The sequence below is a fragment of the Symphalangus syndactylus genome, chromosome X (assembly GCF_028878055.3).
Source record: "Symphalangus syndactylus isolate Jambi chromosome X, NHGRI_mSymSyn1-v2.1_pri, whole genome shotgun sequence".
Classification (NCBI taxonomy): domain Eukaryota; kingdom Metazoa; phylum Chordata; class Mammalia; order Primates; family Hylobatidae; genus Symphalangus; species Symphalangus syndactylus.
The window spans coordinates 148258479-148276666 of NC_072447.2; the positions used below are offsets into that span (position 1 = coordinate 148258479).

At 41.0% G+C, this 18188-nt stretch overlaps 1 pseudogene; it reads left to right on the plus strand.

Moving 5' to 3' along the window:
• The first annotated feature begins 5600 nt into the window (after positions 1–5600).
• On the plus strand, positions 5601–7341 carry LOC129475432 (tRNA (guanine(26)-N(2))-dimethyltransferase-like; annotated as a pseudogene).
• Positions 7342–18188: the final 10847 nt, after the last annotated feature.

Below are 18188 nucleotides of genomic sequence, written 5' to 3' on the forward strand. Positions count from 1 at the left end.
TTAGTGAGGGACTGGGGCCAGAGTCAGTGAACTGGGAGGCAGGAGACCTACTGAAACTTCAGCTTGGGCAGCCAAGAGAGTGCTGGCATCTCCCCTCTCCTCACTTCAGTCCGCAAATTTCAAAGCCCCAAAAGAGACTCCTTCCTTCCGCCTGAGGATAAGAAAGGTAATTGTGGACAGGACTTTGTCTTTCATCTTGGATGCCAGCTCAGCCGCAGCAGGATAGGGCATTCATCAGAGTCCTGAGGCCCTGTTTCCAGGACCTAGCTCCCAAATGACATTGCTAGACACACGCTGAGCCAGAAGGGAACCTGTTGCCTTGAGGGGAAGGACGTAGCTCTGGCAGCATTCATCACCTGCTAACTGAAGAGCCCTTGGGCCCTGAATAACCAGCAGTGATACCCAGGCACTAAATTGAGGGCTTCGGGTGGGGGTCTGAGACTCGATGGATTCAGGTAAGACTCAGCAAATTTCTAGCTGTGGTGACTGTAGGCAAAGAGTCCTTCTGCTTGAGAAAAGCAGAGAGAAAGGTAAAGGTGATTTTCTCTTGCACATTAGGTACCAGTTTAGCCACAGTGTGTAGAGCACCAAGCAGGCATTTGGAGTCCCTGATTCTGGGACCTGGCTATTAGATGGCATTTCTAGACCTGCTCTGGGCCAGAGAGGAGTTCATGTCCCTGGAGGGTGAGTCCCAGGCAAGGCAGCATTCACCACATGCTGACTGAAGAGACCTGGCACCTTAAGGGATTATTGGCAGTAGGCTGGTAGTATTCCACATGTGCCCGTGGTGGTGGTAGCCATGGGGTGAGGCTCCTCTGCTTTTGGAAAAAGGAGGAAAGGGTAGAAAGAATGGCATCCATTGGATTGACTGCCAGCTCAGCCACAGTACAACAGAATACCAGGCAGACTTCTAAAGTTTTTGAATGTAGTCCCTGGCTCCCAGACTGCAACTCTATAACTGCCTGGGGCTAGAGGGAACTTGCTGCCCTGAAAGGAAGGACAGAGGTCTGGTTGTCTTTGCCACCTGCTGACTGTAGAGCCCCAGGGCATTGAGCAAACATAGGTGGGAGAAAGGAAGTGGTTACAGTAGGCCATGGGTGAGACCCAGTGTTGTGCTGGCTTCAGGTCTGACCCAGTGCAGTCACAGTGGTAGAGGCCACAGGGGCGCTTACATCACTCCATGCTCAGCTTCAGGTGGCTCAGAACAGAGAGGGAGAGACTCTGTACATTTGGGAGAAACTAAGAGAAGAAAACAAGAGTTTCTGCTGATAATCAAAAGAATTCTCCTGAATCTTGTCCAAGACCCTCAGAGCAGTACCTCCATAGGTCTGCAAGAACAACAGCATTACTGTGCTTGGGGTGCCCCCTAAAGCAGATACAGCTTAGATCAGAACACCCCAGTCCTTTTGAATATCTGGAAAGCCTTCTCAAGAAGGACAGGTATGAACAAACCCGGACGGTGAAGACTACAATAAATATGTAACTCTTCAATGCCCAGACACAGATGAACATCTACAAGTATCAAGATCATCCAGGAAAACATAAACCCAACCAACTAACTAAATAAGTCACCAGTGGCCAATCCTAAGGAAACAAAGATATCTGACCTTTCAGACAGAGAATACAAAATAGTTGTGTTGCAAAGACTCGAAGAAATTCAAGATAACAAAGAGAAGGAATTCAGAATTCTATCACAGAAATTTAACAAAGAGAGTGAAATAATTTAAAAGAAGCAAGCAGAAAATTTGGAGCTGAACAATGCAATAGGCATACTAAAGAGTGCATTACATTTTTTAAGTAGCAGAATTCTTCAAGCAGAAGAAAGAATTAGTGAGCTTAAAGATAGGCTATTTGAAAATACACAGTAAGAGGATAAAAAACAAAAAAATAAAAATAAAAAACAAGGAAGCACACCTACAGGATCTAGAAAATAACTTCAAAGGGGAAAATCAGAGCTAACGGCCTTAAAGAGGTGGTAGAGATTGAGTTAGAAGTAGAAATATTATTCAAAGTGACAATAAGAGAGAATTTTTAAACTTAGAGAAAGATGTTAATATCCAAGTACAAAAAGGTTATAGAGCATCAAGCAGATTTAACCCAAAGATGATTACCTCAAGGCATTTAACAACCAAACTCGCAAAGGTCAAGGATGGAGAAAGGATCCTAAAAGCAGCAAGAGAAAAGAAACAAAACATGCAGCAGAGCTCCAATACTTCTGGACATCTCAGTGGAAATCTTATAAGCTGGAAGAGAATGGCATGGCATATTTAAAGTGCTGAAGGAAAATACTTTTACCCTAGAATAATATATCTGGTAAAAATAACTTTCAAACATGAAGGAGAAATAGACTTTCTTAGACAAACAAAAGCTGAGGGATTTCAGCCACACCAGACCTATCCCACAAGAAACACTTAATGGAGTACTTCATTCAAAAATAAAAAGATGTTAATGAGAAATAACAAATCATCTGAAGGCGCAAAACCCACTGGTAATAGTAACTAAACAGAAAAACACAGAATATTATAACACTGTAAATGTGGTATGTTAACTATTCTTATCCTTAGTAGAAAGACTAAACTATGAAACAGTCAAAAATAATAATGACAACAATCTCTGCAGACATAGATAACACAATAAGATGCAAACGGTAAGTACAAAAGGTTAAAAAGTAGGTAACAAAGTTAAGGCATAGTTTTTATGAGTTTTCTTTTTGCTTGCTGGTTTGATTGTTTGTCCATGCAAACAGCGTTAAATTATTATCAGCTTAAGATAATGGGTTACAAGACAGTGTTTCCAAGCCTCATTGTAACCTCAAACCAAAAAACTTACGACACACCAAAAATGAAAAGCAAGAAATTGAATCATATCACCAGAGAAAATCACCTTCACAAAAAAAAAGGAAGAGAAAACAATAAAAAAGCCAGAAAACAAATAACAAAATGGCAAGAGTAAGTTCTTACTTACCAATAATAACACTGAATATAACTTTACTAAACTCTCCAATCAAAAGACACGAACTAAAATTTCCAATCAAAAAACATACACTGGCTGAATGAATTAAAAAAGTAAGACTCACTCACCTGTGGCCTAAGAAAAATACAGTTCACCTATAAAGGCACATATATACTAAAAATAAAAGGGTACAAAAAGATATTCCATGCAAATGGAAACCAAAAAAGAAAGAGAAAGAGTAGCTATACTTATATCAGAGAAAACAGATTTCAAGACAAAATCTATAATAAGAGACAAAGAGGAACACTATATAATAATAAAGGAGTCAATTCAGCAAGAGGATATAACAACTTTAAATACACATGCACTGAATAAAGGAGTCCCCAGGTAGATGCAGCAAGTACTATTAGACCTAAAGTAAGAGATAGACTCCAATACAATCAGAGCTGCATACTTCAACACCACACTTTCTTCATTGGACATATCTTCCAGACAGAAAATAAACAAAGATACATTAGACTTATCTGTGCTATAGACCAAATGGATCTAATGGATATTTACAAAACATTTCATCCAATGGCTGCAGAATATACATTTTTTTTTCCTCAGCACATTGATCATTCTCAAGCACAGACCATATGTTAGGTCACAAAACACGTCTTAAACAATTGAAATTATATCAAGCATCTTCTCTGACCACAATGGAATAAAACTATAAATCAATAATAAGAGAAATGTTTGGAAACTATACAAACATATGGAAATTGAACAATATGCTCCTGAATTATCAGTGGGTCAATAAAAAAATTAAGAAGCAGATTGAAAAACTCCTTGAAACAAGTGACATTGAACATACAACACACTAAAACCTATGGGATGCAGCAAAAGCATCCTTGGTCTATGTATCCTTGTTTGCAGATGATATAATCTTATATTTGGAAATATCTAAAGACTCCACAAAATAACTATTGGAATTATAAAACAAATTCAGTGAAGTTGAAGATACAAGATTACTATGCAAACATTAGTAGCATTGCTATATGTCAACAGTGAACAATGTGAAAAAGAAATTAAAAAGTAATCCCATATTTAATATTGAAAGAAGTTTATAGCTATCAGAACCTATATCAGAAAAGAAGAAAAACTTCAAATAAAAAATCTAAGGACGCATCTTAAAGAACTAGAAAAGCAATAGTGAACTAACTTCAAAATTAGCAGAGGAAAAGAAATAATAAAGATCAGAGCAGAAATAAATGAAATTGAAACAAAAATATACAAAAGATCATTGAAACAAAAAGTTGGTTTTTTGAAAAGTTAAACAAAATTGACAAACCTTTAGCCAGACTAAGAAAAAAAAAGAGAGAAGATCTAAATAAATAAAATCAGAAATGACAAAGGCAATACTGCAACTGATACTGCAGAAATTCAGAGGATCATTAGTGGCTACTATATGCCAGTATATGCCAATAAATTGAAAAATCTAGAAAAAAATGGTCAAATTCCTAGACAGGAACAACCCACCAAGATTAAATCAGGAAGACATCCAAAACTTGAACAGACCGTTTCCAGTAATGAAAGCCCAGGACCCAGTGGCTTCACTGTTGAATCCCACCAAACATTTAAACAAGAACACCAATCCGACTCAAATTATTCAAAAAAAAAAATAGACGAGGAGAGAGTATCTTCAAATGCATTTTGTAGGGCCAGTATTACACTGATACCAAAACTAGACAAAGACACATCAAAAATAAATAAATAAATAAATAAATAAATAAACTACAGACCAATACTTCTGATATATATGGATGCAAAAATCCTCAACAAAATACTAGCAAACATAATTCGACAATACATTAAAAACATCATTAATCATGACCAACTGGGATTTATCTTTGTGATACACCAATGGTTTACCGTATGTAAATCAATCAACGTGATACATCATATCAGCAGAATGAAGGAGAAAAACCATATGATTACATAAATTGAGGCTGAAAAATTATTTTGATAGAATTTAATATCCATTCATGATTAAAAAAAAAACCCTCAAAAGACTGGGACTAGAAGTAACATACCTCGACTGTGTCAACATGGTGGCGCCCAGGTCCTAATTCGAGAAACGTGCACCTTGACTAATTCGGTTTTCTGTGGTTACGAGAGAAGAGCCCGGTTTATCGAGGGGCAGTCCCCAGGGCTGCCGAATCCAGCAGCCAAGGAGAGCGGCACCGGGCCCTGCGGAGAAAAGCGCCCACGTGAAGTCCAGCAGACGACAGTCACTGAGGGGGCTGCCAAAATCCCAGCGCCAACGAGGTCTCTTATAATCTTGTGCAGGAATTCAATCGGGACATGACATGTGCTGTGATCATACAGTTTGCTCGCATTCAGCTTGGAGCCAAAGGAATCCAGATCAAGGTGCCAGGAGAGAAGGATACACAAAAGGTGGTTGTGGACTTGTCAAAGCAAGAGGAGGAAAAGGTTGAACCGAAAGAGAGTGAAAACCCGGCCTCAGGAGACCAACCTCGCACAGCGACCGTGTGGGAGATCTGTGAGGAAGGCCTCCATGTGCTGGAAGGCCTGGCAGCTTCAGGCCTACGTTCCATTCGATTTGCCCTAGAGGCGCCTGGACTCAGATCTGTGGTTGCAAAGATGCCTCTGCCCGGGCTGTGGATCTCATATGCTGGAATGTGCAGCTCAATGACGTGGCCCACCTGGTATAGCCCAGCCAAGTAGATACCTGGATGCTGATGTACCACCACCAGAGGGTGTCGGAGAGGTTCGACGTCATCCATCTGGACCCCTATGGCAGTCCTGCCCCCTTCCTGGATGCAGCTGTGCAGGCTGTGAGTGAAGGAGAGTTGCTGTGCGTGACCTGCACGGACATGGCGGTGCTGGCGCGTAACAGTGGGAGATGTGTTATAGCAAGTTCGGTGCCATGGCCCTCAAGAGCCGGGCCTGCCACGAGATGGCCCTGAGAATCGTCCTGCACAGCCTGGACCTCCGCGCCAACTGTTACCAGCGCTTCGTGGTTCCGCTGCTCAGCATCAGCGCCGACTTCTACGTGCGTCTTTTTGTCCGTGTCTTCACCGGCCAGCCCAAGGTTAAGGCCTCAGCCAGCAAGCAGGCGCTGGTGTTCCAGTGTGTGGGCTGCGGGGCCTTCCACCTTCAGGGCCTCGGCAAAGCGTCAGGAGTCCCCCGCGGCCAGGTCAAGTCCTCTGCAGCCTGTGTTCCCCCGTGACCCCGAGTGTGAACACTGTGGGCAGCAACACCAGCTTGGTTGCTCCATGTGGGCAGAGCCCATCCATGACCTGGATTTCGTGGGTTGTGTCCTAGAGGCTGTGAGCGCTAACCCCCGCCGCTTCCACACCTCGGAGCAGATGCGAGAGGGTCCTGAGCGTCATCACTGAGGAGCTCCCAGATGTGCCTCTGTACTACACCCTGGACCAGCTGAGCAGCACCCCCCTCTGCAACACGCCCAGCCTCCTGCCGTTGCGGTCGGCCCTCCTCCACGCTCACTTCCGGGTTTCGCTCTCCCACGCCTGTAAGAACGCTGTGAAGACGTATGCCCCGCCTCCGCCCTCTGAAACATCTTGCGCGGCTGGAAGAAGGAATGTCCGGTGAAACAGGAGCGACTCTCAGAGACCAAACCAGCGTCCCGCATTCTCAGTGTGGAGCCCAGGCTGCAGGCCAACTTCACCATCCGGGAAGACGCCAACCCCAGCTCCCGCCAGCGACGACTCAAGCGCTTCCGGGCCAACCCGGAAGCCAACTGGGGCCCCCGGCCTCCTGCATGGCCAGGGAGCAAGGCTGCCGGCGAAGCTATGGAGGAGAGACACAGGCTGCTTCCTAACGAGCGGAAGGAGCCTCCTGAGGACAGCGCCCAGCGAGCTGCCCTGCTCAAGACATTTCCTTGCAAAAGGGTTAAGGAGGGGGGTCGGGCGCGGTGGCTCACGCCTGTAATCCCAGCACTTTGGGAGGCCGAGGCGGGCGGATCACAAGGTCAGGAGATCGAGACCATCCTGGCTAACACGATGAAACTCTGTCTCTACTAAAAATACAAAAAAATTAGCCAGGCGTGGTGGCGGGCACCTGTGGTCCCAACTATTTGGGAGGCTGAGGCAGGAGAATGGCGTGAACCCGGGAGGCGGAGCTTGCAGTGAGCCGAGATCATGCCACTGCACTTCAACCTGGGTGACAGAGCGAGACTCCGTCTGAAAAAAAAGCAGGGGGGGGGTTAAGGAGGGCACCTGTGAATGCGGGGGGTAGTGCTGCTACTCCCACAGCCCTATGACACCCGGGGTCTCTGCTGATGCTGCTGCTGACTGTCCAAAGACCTCCAACCATGGACCCCCTGGACCTGGGGTTGCCACTGGGCCCGGAATAGACTGAACCAATAAAGAGATGTCTACTGGGCGCGGCGGCTCACGCCTGTAATCCCAGCACTTTGGGAGGCCGAGGCGAGCGGATCACGAGATCAAGAGATCGAGACCATCCTGGCCAATATGGTGAAACCCAGTCTCTACTAAAAGTACAAAAAATTAGTTGGGCATGATGGCACGCACCTGTAGTCCCAGCTACTCGGGAGGCTGAGGCAGGAGAATCGCTTGAACCCGGGAGGCAGAGGTTGCAGTGAGCCGAGATGGTGCCACTACACTCCAGCCTGGCAACAGAACGAGACTCCGTCTCAAAACACACACACACACACACACACACACACACAGAGAGAGAGAGAGAGAGAGGTCATGTAACCTCCCGATTAAAAAAAAAAAGAAGTAACATACCTCAACATAATAAAAGTCATATATGACACACACACCCACAGCTAGCATAACATTGATTGGGGGAAAAGATGAAAGCCTTTCTTCTAAGATCTGGGACATAAAAAGGATGCCCACTTTCACCACTGTTATTTAACATAGATTTCAAAGTCCCAGCTTGAGCCATCAGACAAGAGAAAGAAACAAAGTTCATCCAAATTGGAAAGGAAGAAGTCAAATTATTTTTGTTTGCAGATGATATAATCTTATATTTGGAAAAATCTAAAGACACCACAAAATAACTATTAGAATTATTAAACAAATTCAGTAAAGTTACAGACACAATATCAATATACAAACATTTCCAGGTCGTTGGTCTAAGCAAAAATTTATTGAGTAATACCTCACAAGCACAGGTAACCAAAGTAAAAGTGGACGAATGGTATCGCATGAAATTTAAAAGCTTCTGCAGAGCAAAGGATACAATAAACAAAGTGAAGAGTCAACCCACAGAACTGGAGAAAATAGTTGCAAACTTCCCAAACTCAAACAACTCTATGGGGAAAAAAACGAATAATTCTATCCCCAAATCCCAAAATAGGCAAAAGATGTGAAAAGATACTGCTCAAAAGAAGACATACAAATGGCAACAGGCATATGAAAAGCTGTGCAACATCATTGATATCATCAGAGAAATGCAAATCAAAACTACAATGAGATATCATCTCATCCCAGTGTAAAATGGCTTATATGCAAAAACAGGCAATAACAAATGTTGTGAGGAAGTGGAAAAAAGGGAATCTTCGTACACTGTTGGTGGAAATGTAAATTAATACAACCACTTTGGAGAACAGTATGGAAGTTCTTCAAAGAACTAAAAATAGAGCTACTGAATCATGCAGCAATCTCGCTACTGTGTACATACCCAAAAGAAAGGAAAGCAGCATGTTGCAGAGATATCTGCACTTCTGTACTTCTTGCAGCACTGTTCACAATAGCCAAGATTTGGAAGAAATCTGTGTCCATTGGGTAAAGAAAACATGGTACACATACACAATGGAGTACAATGCAGCCATAAAAAGGAATGGGATCCAGTAATTGCAATAACATGGATGGAACTGGAGGTCATTCTGTTAAATGAAATAAGGTACAGAAAGACAATCATTGCATGTTTTCACTTATTTGTGGAACCTAAAAATCAAAGCAATTGAACTCATGGAGATAGAGAGTAGAAGGACGGTTATCAGAGGCTGCAAAGGGTAGTGGTGGTTGAGGGGGAGGTGAGGATTGTTAATGGGTACAAAAAAATAGAAAGAATGAATAGAACCTACTATTTGGTCTCTTAACAGGGTGACTATAGTCAATAATAATGTAATTACACATTTTAAAAATAACTAAAAGTATATAATTAGATGTTTTGTTATACAAAGGATAAATGCTTGAAGAAATGGATACCCTATTTTCCATGATGTAATACTCAAACCAAAGTATCTCATGTACCCCATAAATATACACACCTACTATGTATCCACAAAAATTTAAGATAAAAATTTTAAATAAAAAAGAGAAATGTGACATATAATATATATTATGTGATATATAGATCCACAAGTTTGCTAGGGGCTGGTGGCAGTTTGAGCTCTCTGATTCTCATTAGTCTTTGATGTTTGGACTGGTAGTCCCTTTTCTCAGGAGCTTTAATCAAAACAATGTCCTTTCTCATCACTCTAGCCAGGAACTGTGAAGCTAAGTAAGGCCAAATCAATCTCCCTGCCCTTAATCTTGTATGTATTTCTAAGTGTGAATTCCCTACTACTATTTAATAGTCCTGTAGGATAAGTCTGATATCAGAATTTAGACTGCATTTCATCCTTGTTCCAGTTGGAACTTTTTCTGATTTCCCTCCTCCACTCCCCTCCAAGCTTAACCTCATCTCCTTTCCCCTCTCCTCTCTTTTCATCAGCTCTCTTGTACATATATACTACACACACACACACACACACACACACACACACATATACACATACATATATACATACATATATATATTCACACACACACACACGCACACACATATATATATTATGAGTGCTAAATAAGAGATTATAAGGAGAATATTTGACAATTAATAGGTAAATAAGTGACCATTGACTAGTAGCTATTATTAAGGCAGTTAGCATACTCTCCATCCCAAAATAACAGAATATATATTATTCTTATCTGCACATTCACATACTCTAAAATAGACCACACAATCAGACATAAAACAATCAAGTACTGCAATTGCTGGGTCAAATGGTATTTCTGTCTTTAGGTCTTTGAGAAATTGCCAGCTGTCTTCCACAATGGTTGAACTAACTTACACTCCCACCAACAGTGTAGAAGTGTTCCTTTTTTTCCACAACCCCACCAGCATCTCTTATTTTTTGACTTTCTTATAATAGCCTTTCTTACTGGTGTAAGATGGTATCTCACTGTGGTTTTGATTTGCATTTCTCTAATGATCAGTGGTGTTGAGCTTTTTTCCATATGACTTTTGGCTGCATGTATGTCTTCTTTTGAAAAGTCTCTGTTCATGTTTTTTGCCCACTTTTTAATGAAGTTGTTTGTTTTTTACTTGTAAATTTGTTTAGGTTTCTTATAGAGGCTGGATATTAGACTTTTGTTGGATGCACAGTTTGCAAAAATTTTATCTCATTCTGTAGGTTTTCTGTTTATTCTGTTGATATTTTCTTTTGCTGTGCAGAAACTCTTTAGTTTAATTAGATCCCATTTGTCAATTTTTGCTTTCATCACAATTGCTTTGGGCATCTTTGTCATGAAATGTTTGCACGTGCCTGTGTCCTGAATGTTTTTGCCTAGGTTGTCTTCCAGGGTTTTTATAGTTTTGGGTTTTACATTTAAGTCTTCAATTCATCTTGAGGTGATTTTTGCATATGGTGTAAAAAAGGGGTCCAGCTTCAATTTTCTGCATATGGCTAACCAGTTATCCCAGCACCATTTACTGAATAAGAAGTTCTTTCCACATTGTTTTTGTCAGCTTTGTCAAATATCAGATCATTGTGGGCCTATGGCCTCATTTCTGGGCTCTCTATTCTGTTCTGTTTGTCTGTGTGTCTGTTTTTTGTATCAGTATCACGCTGTTTTGGTCACTGTAGCCCTGTAGTATAGTTTGAAGTCAGGTAGCATGATGCCTCCAGCTTTGTTCTTGTTGCATAGGATTGCCTTGGCTATCCAGGCTCTTTTTTGTTGTTGTTGTTACATATTAGTAGGAGCTAAATGATGAGAGCACATGGACACATAGAGGGGAACAGCACACACTGGAGCCTTTTGGAGGCAGGATGGTGAGAGGAGGGAGGGGATTAGGAAAAATAACTAATGGTACTAGGCTTCATACATGGTTGATAAAATAATCTGTACAACAAACCCCCATGACAAAAGTTTACCTATGTAACAAACCTACACTTGTACCCCTAAACTTAAAAGTAAAAAGAAGACTATCCAAAGCAAATTATAAAAATTAGAAATTATACCAAACACACTCTTGGACCACAGTGCAATAAAAATAGACATCAATGCTAACAAAATCACACAAATCCATACAGTTACATGGAAAGTAAACAACTTGCTCCTGAATGACATTTGGGTAGATAATCCAATTAAGTTAGAAATCAATTAATTATTTGAAACTAATGAGAACAAAGATATTACATACCAGAATGTCTGGGACACAGTCAAAACAACGTTAAGAGGGAAGTTTATAGCACTAAACGCCCACATTAAAATGTGAAAAAGATCACAAATTAACAATGTAACATCACACCTAGAGGAACTAGAAAAACAAGAGCAAACCAACCCAAAAGCTAGCAGAGAAAATAACCAAAATCAGAGCTGAATTGAAGGAAATTGATACATGAAAAAAACACACAAACGATCATGACTAAGGGTTGGTTCTTTGAAAAAAAAAAAAAAAAGATAGAAAGACCACCAGCAAGACTAATAAAGAAAAAGAGGGGGAGTGGCCAAGATGACTGACAAGAAGCAGCTAGTGTGCATGGCTCTCATTAAGTGAAACAAAAGGGGCAAGTAAACACAGCACCTTCAACTGAAACATCTAGGTACTCACACTGGGGCTAATCAAGGAAACAACTTGACCCACAGAGAATAAAGAAAACAAGACAGGACAATGGCCCATCCAGGAGCAACATGGAGCCAGGGAAACTGCGCCTCGCCCAGGGAAGTGGTGAGTGAATGTGTGACCCCAGGAAACCATGCTTCTCCCATGGATCTTAGCAACCTTCAGGTCAGGAGATATCCTTGTGGACCCACTCCATCAGGGCCTTCTGTCTGACAGATGGAGCTATGTGGATTCTTGGCAGAGCATCAGCTCAAGCATGCATGGAGAACTTGGAGCCTTAGGTACTTGGGCATTCTGGAAAAAGTAGTTGCAGCTCTGGAAAAGTGGGAGGTTATATTCCTGTACATACCTCTAGGTAGGAGGCTGAATCTAAGAGGCTGAGCAGAAACATCCTGCAGGCTCCACTTCCATGGCACCTCACAAGGTGAGATCCACTAGCTTGGAATTCCAGCCAGCTACCAGTAGTGGCATTGCACCTCCATAAGAAGGAGATCCCAGGTGGAGGGGAGCTGCCATCTCTGCTGTATGGGAGACTTAGCTGTTTCAGCCTTTGGACATTGAAGAGTTCGAGCTGACCAGGGGAAAAGGGATCCCCCAGCACAGCATAGCTGTTCTACCAAAACGTGGACAGACTGCTTCTTTAAGTGGGTCCCTGATCCCATTCCTCTTCACTGAGTGGGACTTCCCAACGGGGGCCTCCAGCCATTCCTGTCAGTATTCTGCAGCTGGCTGACAGAGATTTATTACCTCCCTGGGACCAAGCTCCCAGAGGGAGGGGCAGGGCATCATCTTTGCTGTTTGGGTGACTTAGCCTTTCCAGCCTTCATGAATCTGAGTGTGCAAGGCAATTAGGGACTGAAGTGGACCCCCAGCACAGTACAGCTGTTCTACCAAAACGGGGCCACAGTGCTTTTTTAAGCGGGACCCCGATCCCATTCCTCCCCACTGGGCAGGACCACCCAACCAGGCCTCCAGCCACCTCTTACAGGTGCCTTAGGGCCAGGAACAGGCCCATGCCTCCCTGGGACAAAGCTCCAAGAGGGAGGGACAGGCTGCCCTCTTTGATGTTTCACAGCCTTCACTAGTGATGCTTCCAGGTACTGAAAAATCTGAGATGACAAGAGACTATAATGGGTCCCAGGCATATGACAGGAGCCCTACAGAAAAGCAGCCAAACTGTTATGTGGGTGCTCATTCTCATATCCCCTCAATGGTCAGGTACTTCAGGCCTGGGCCTCCAACCAACCCACACCAGAGCTATCAAGCCAATAGCAACTTGGCAACTCCCCAGACAGAGCCTCCAGGGGCCACTAAAAGCCCCTCTGCCACTGCCTCTGCAGTGGAACTGCCCTTGCCACCCTTGGACTAATGAATGAGCAAAGACCCTAAGCGCCTCTTCCATACTTCCAACAAGCTGCAGTCGATCCAAGGAGAAGAGGTCAGTCAGTCTCTCTCAGGTCCCACACACATCCCACTGCACATCCCCAGAGAGGGAACCCTTGACTTGGGACAACAGCAGAGACCCTCCACCCTGGGCCGATTGCACTGATTGCTGACCTGTATCACTCTGGGGTGGAGCCCCCAGGAGACAAGCAAACAACCCTCAGCCACAAGCACAACTAAGGTCCCTTCCTTTGCTGCCTCCAAGTTGAGGAAGGAACATAAACACTGAGATTTTCACAAAGCAGCTGTGGGCAGCCCCGGAGTGTCAAGTTATGATCTACAGCCAGCACTCAAGGCGGAGAACAACCCACACATTTGGAGCATTGAGAGGGAACACAGCTGCAACTGTGAGGAAACATAAGGGAGCCACACAACCGAGCAAGAGGCTACCAACTGACCAATAAGCCTAAGTGCCACTTGCTGGATCACACCTCAAAACTTCAACACCAAAAATACCTAACATAAGCCCTCTGAAACCAGAGACAAGAAGTTAGCTTCAAATAAAGACTCTGCACAAAGCCTCAGCCTGCTGAAAACATCCAGAAAAGAAGTCTATTAACTCTACTCAATCTACACTGCAGCTAAAGGTACACTCACACACAGAAATGAGAATGAATCAATGCAAGAACCCCAGTAACTCAAATGGCCAGAGTGTGTATGTCCTCCAAATGATCACACCTATTCTCCAGTGAGAGTTCTTAACCAGGCTGAACTGGCTGGAATGACAGAAATAGAATTGAGAGTATGGATATACCCAAAAATTATTGAGATTCAGGAGGATGGTAAAACCCAATCCAAGGAAAATAGGAATGATAATAAAGTGATACAGGAGCTGAAGGATGAAATAGCCAGTATAAAAAAGAACCTAACAGGTCTGACAGAGCTGAAAAACACCATACAAGAAATTCACAATGCAATCACAAGTATTAACAGCAGATTAAACCAATCTGATGAAAGAACTTAAAGACTGGTTCTCTGAAATAGACAGTCAACAAAAAGAAAAAAAGAAAAAAGAATAAAGAACAATAAACAAAAACTCTGCAAAGTATGGGATTATGTAAAAGGGCCAAATTTATTAATCATTGGCATCCCTGAAAGGGAGGAGGAGAAAGAAAACAACTTAGAAAACATGTTTCAATATATCATCTATGAAAACTTTCCCCAACATTGCTAGAGAGGCCAACAGTCAAATTCAGGAAATAAAGAGAATTCCATCAAGATTCTACACAAGAAGGTCGTCCTTAAGACATGTAATCATCAGATATTTCAAGGCCATGGGAGCCCACCTCATGCATCAGTGTGACCTGGATGTGAGACATGAGCCAAAGGAGGTCATTTTGGAACTTTAAGGTTTAATGACCGCCCTATTGGATTTTGGACTTGCAGAGGGCCTGTAACTGCTTTCTTTTGGTCAATTTCTCTCATTTGGATTGGGTGTATTTACCCAATGTCTGTACCCACATTGTATCTGGAAAGTAACTAACTTGCTTTTGATTTTACAGGCTCATAGTTGGAAGGGACTGACTTTGTCTCAGATGAGACATTGAACTTGGAATTTTGAGTTAATACTGGAATGAGTTAAGACTTTGGGGGACGGTCAGAAGGGCATGATTCTGTTTTGAAATTTGAGGATATGAGATTTGGGAGGGGCCAGGGGTGGAATGATATTGTTTGGCTCTGTGTCCACACCCAAATCTCACCTTGAATTGTAATACTCCCCACATGTCAAGGGCAGGAGCAGGTGGAGATAATTGAATCATGGGGGGGTGGTTTCACCCATACTATTCTCATTATAGTGAGTGAGTTCTCATGAGATCTTCTTATGAGATCTCATGAGATCTTATGAGGAGCAAGGTGGGAGTTGGGGAGGCAGTTGGTAAGAGTAAATGGGAGCTCTCTACATTCTCAATCTGATACAGACATGGTAAATCTGCAGAAATAAATGAAATAGGAAACAAAAACTTAGAAAATATCAATAAAACAAAGAGTTTTTCTTAAAGATCAACAAAATTGACAAACCTTTAGCTAGATTAAGAAAAAAAGAAGTTTCAAAAAATAAAATAAAAAATTAAAGAAAGGACATTACAACCAGTGCTACAAAAATTAAAAGTATAATCATCCTCTGGTTTCCACAGGGAAGTGTCTCAGGATCCCTATACATACCAAAATCTGTGGGTTTTCAACTTCCTAATATAAAATGGCACAGTATTTACAGTATTTAGATATAAACTATGCACATCCTTGTGTATACTTTAAATTATCTCTAGATTTCTTATACAATACAAAGATTTCTTATACAATGTAAATCCTATGTAAATGATTGCTATTCTGCACTGTGTTTTAAACATTTGTATTGTTTTTATTGTCATATTGTTTATTTTTTGTGAATATTTTTTCTATCTAGAGTAAGTTGAATCTGCAGATGTGGACCAACAGATATGGAAGGCCAACCGTATTCCGAGTCTACTATGAACAATTATACATCAACAAATTGGATAACCACTAAGAAATTGCTAAATTTGTAAAAACATACAGCCTTTCTAGACTGAATCATGAAGAAATAGTAAGTCTGAACAGACTTATAACTAGTAAGCTGATTGTTTAAGTAATCTAATACCTCCCCAAAAAGAAAAGCACAGGATAAGATGGCTTCACTGGTGAATTCTACCAAATACTTAAGAAGAATTAATGCCAGTTCTTCTCAAACTCTTCCAAAAGACTGAAGAGGAAAAAAACACTTCGAAAGTCATTTTATGGGGCCAGCGTTACCCTGATATTGAAGACAGGCAAAGCCAATTTAAAAAAAGAAAACTTTAGGAGAATATCCCTGATGAATATAGATGCAAAAATCTTCAACAACAATATATTAGCTAAACAAATTCAACAGCACATCTAAAAGAAAGCATCATGACCAAGTGGGATTTATCCTTAGTATGTAGGTATGGTCAACATATAAAAATCAAACAATGTTTTATACCACCTTAAAAGAACAAAGTATAAAAATCACATGATCATGTCAATAGATTCAGAAAAAGCATTTGACAAATTTGACATCCTTTTATGATAAAATCATGCAATAATCTAGGAATAAAAGAAAATTACTTCAATATAATAAAGGGCATATATGAAAAGCTTACAACTAACATCACACTAAATGTTGAAAACCTTAAAGTGTTTCCCTAAGGTCAGAAACAAGATAAGGATACTCACTCCTGGCAATTCTACTGAACATAGCATGAGAAGTGCCTGCCAGAGCAGTTAGACAAGAGGAATACATAAAAGATATCCAAATCAGAATAGAAGTTAAAATTATCTCTCTTTGCAGATGATATAATCGTGTATGTAGAAAATGCTAAATATTTCACCAAAAACTGCTATAACTAATAAGCAAATTCAGTAAAGTTGCAAGATAAAAAATCAACATTAAAAATTAGTTGTGTGTCTATGCACTAACAACAAATAATCCAAAAAGGAAATTAAGAAACCCAATTTCCAATATTATCACAAAGAATAAAATATTTGGGAATAAACCTAATAAAGGAGGCCAAAGACCTGTACGCTAATGGTTCAAAACATTGTTGGAAGAAATTAAAGAAGACCCAAATAAATTGAAAGTCATACCTGGGTCATGGATTGGAAGATTTAATATTGTTAAAATGTCCATACTACTCAAAGCAATGTACAGATTCCATTCAAAATATATCAAAATCTCAATAGCATTTTTCACACACAAAAAGTGAAAAGCAATCTTAAAATTTATACGGAGTCTTAAAGTACCACACATGTCAAAAACAATCTTGAGAGAGAAGAACAAAGCTGAAGGCATAACCCTTTCTGATTTGAAAATATACTACGTTGCTACAATAATTACAACAGTATGGGAGTGGCATAAGAGAAGACATAGACCAATGTAACCAAATAGAGTGCCCAGAAATAAGCTCACATGGATATGATCAAATGGTCTTCAACAAGGTTGCCATGACTACACAATGGGAAAAGAAATAGTCTCTTAAACAATTGATGTTGTGGAAACTGAATATCCACATATAGAAGATTGGAATTGGACCCTTATCTTACATTAGCCATAAAAAATAGACTCAATGTAGATTAAAGTCTTAGATATAAGACTTGAAACTATAAAACTCCTAGAAGAAACATGGGGAAAAACTCTTTGACATTGGTCTTGACAATGATTTTTTGGATGTGACCCCAAAAGCACAGGAAACAAAAGCAAAATTAGACAAGTGGGACTACATCAAACTAAAAAGCTTCTGAACAGCTAAGAAAACAACAGATTGAAAAGTCAGACTACTGAATGTAAGAAGAGATCTTTACAAATCCTACGTCTGATAATGGATTAATATCCAAAACAAAATGAACTGCTACAACACAAAAGCGTGCGCGTGCACACGCACACACACACACACACACACACATAACCTGATTAATGAATGGGTTATGGACTTAAATAGACATTGCTCCTAAGAAGACACACAAATGGCCAAGTATATGGAAATGTGTTCAACATCATTAATTATCAGAAAAATGCAAATTAAAACCACAATGAGATATCTCCTTCCACCTGGTAGGATGACTATTATCAAACAAAAAGAGATAACAAAGGTTGGTGAGGGTATGGAGAAAGGGGACCCTAGTACACTGTTGGTGGGAATGTAAATTGCTGCAGCCATTATGAAAAACAGTATGAAGTTTCCTCAAAAAATTAAAAATAAGACTGCAAAATGATCCAGCAATACTATTTTGGGATATTTATCCAAAAGAATTGAAATCAGCATTTCAAGAAGGTATTTGCACTCTTATGTTTATGGCCACATTATTCACAATAGCCAAGAGGTGGGAACAATCTAAATATTCACCAGCGAATGAATATGTAAATAAAA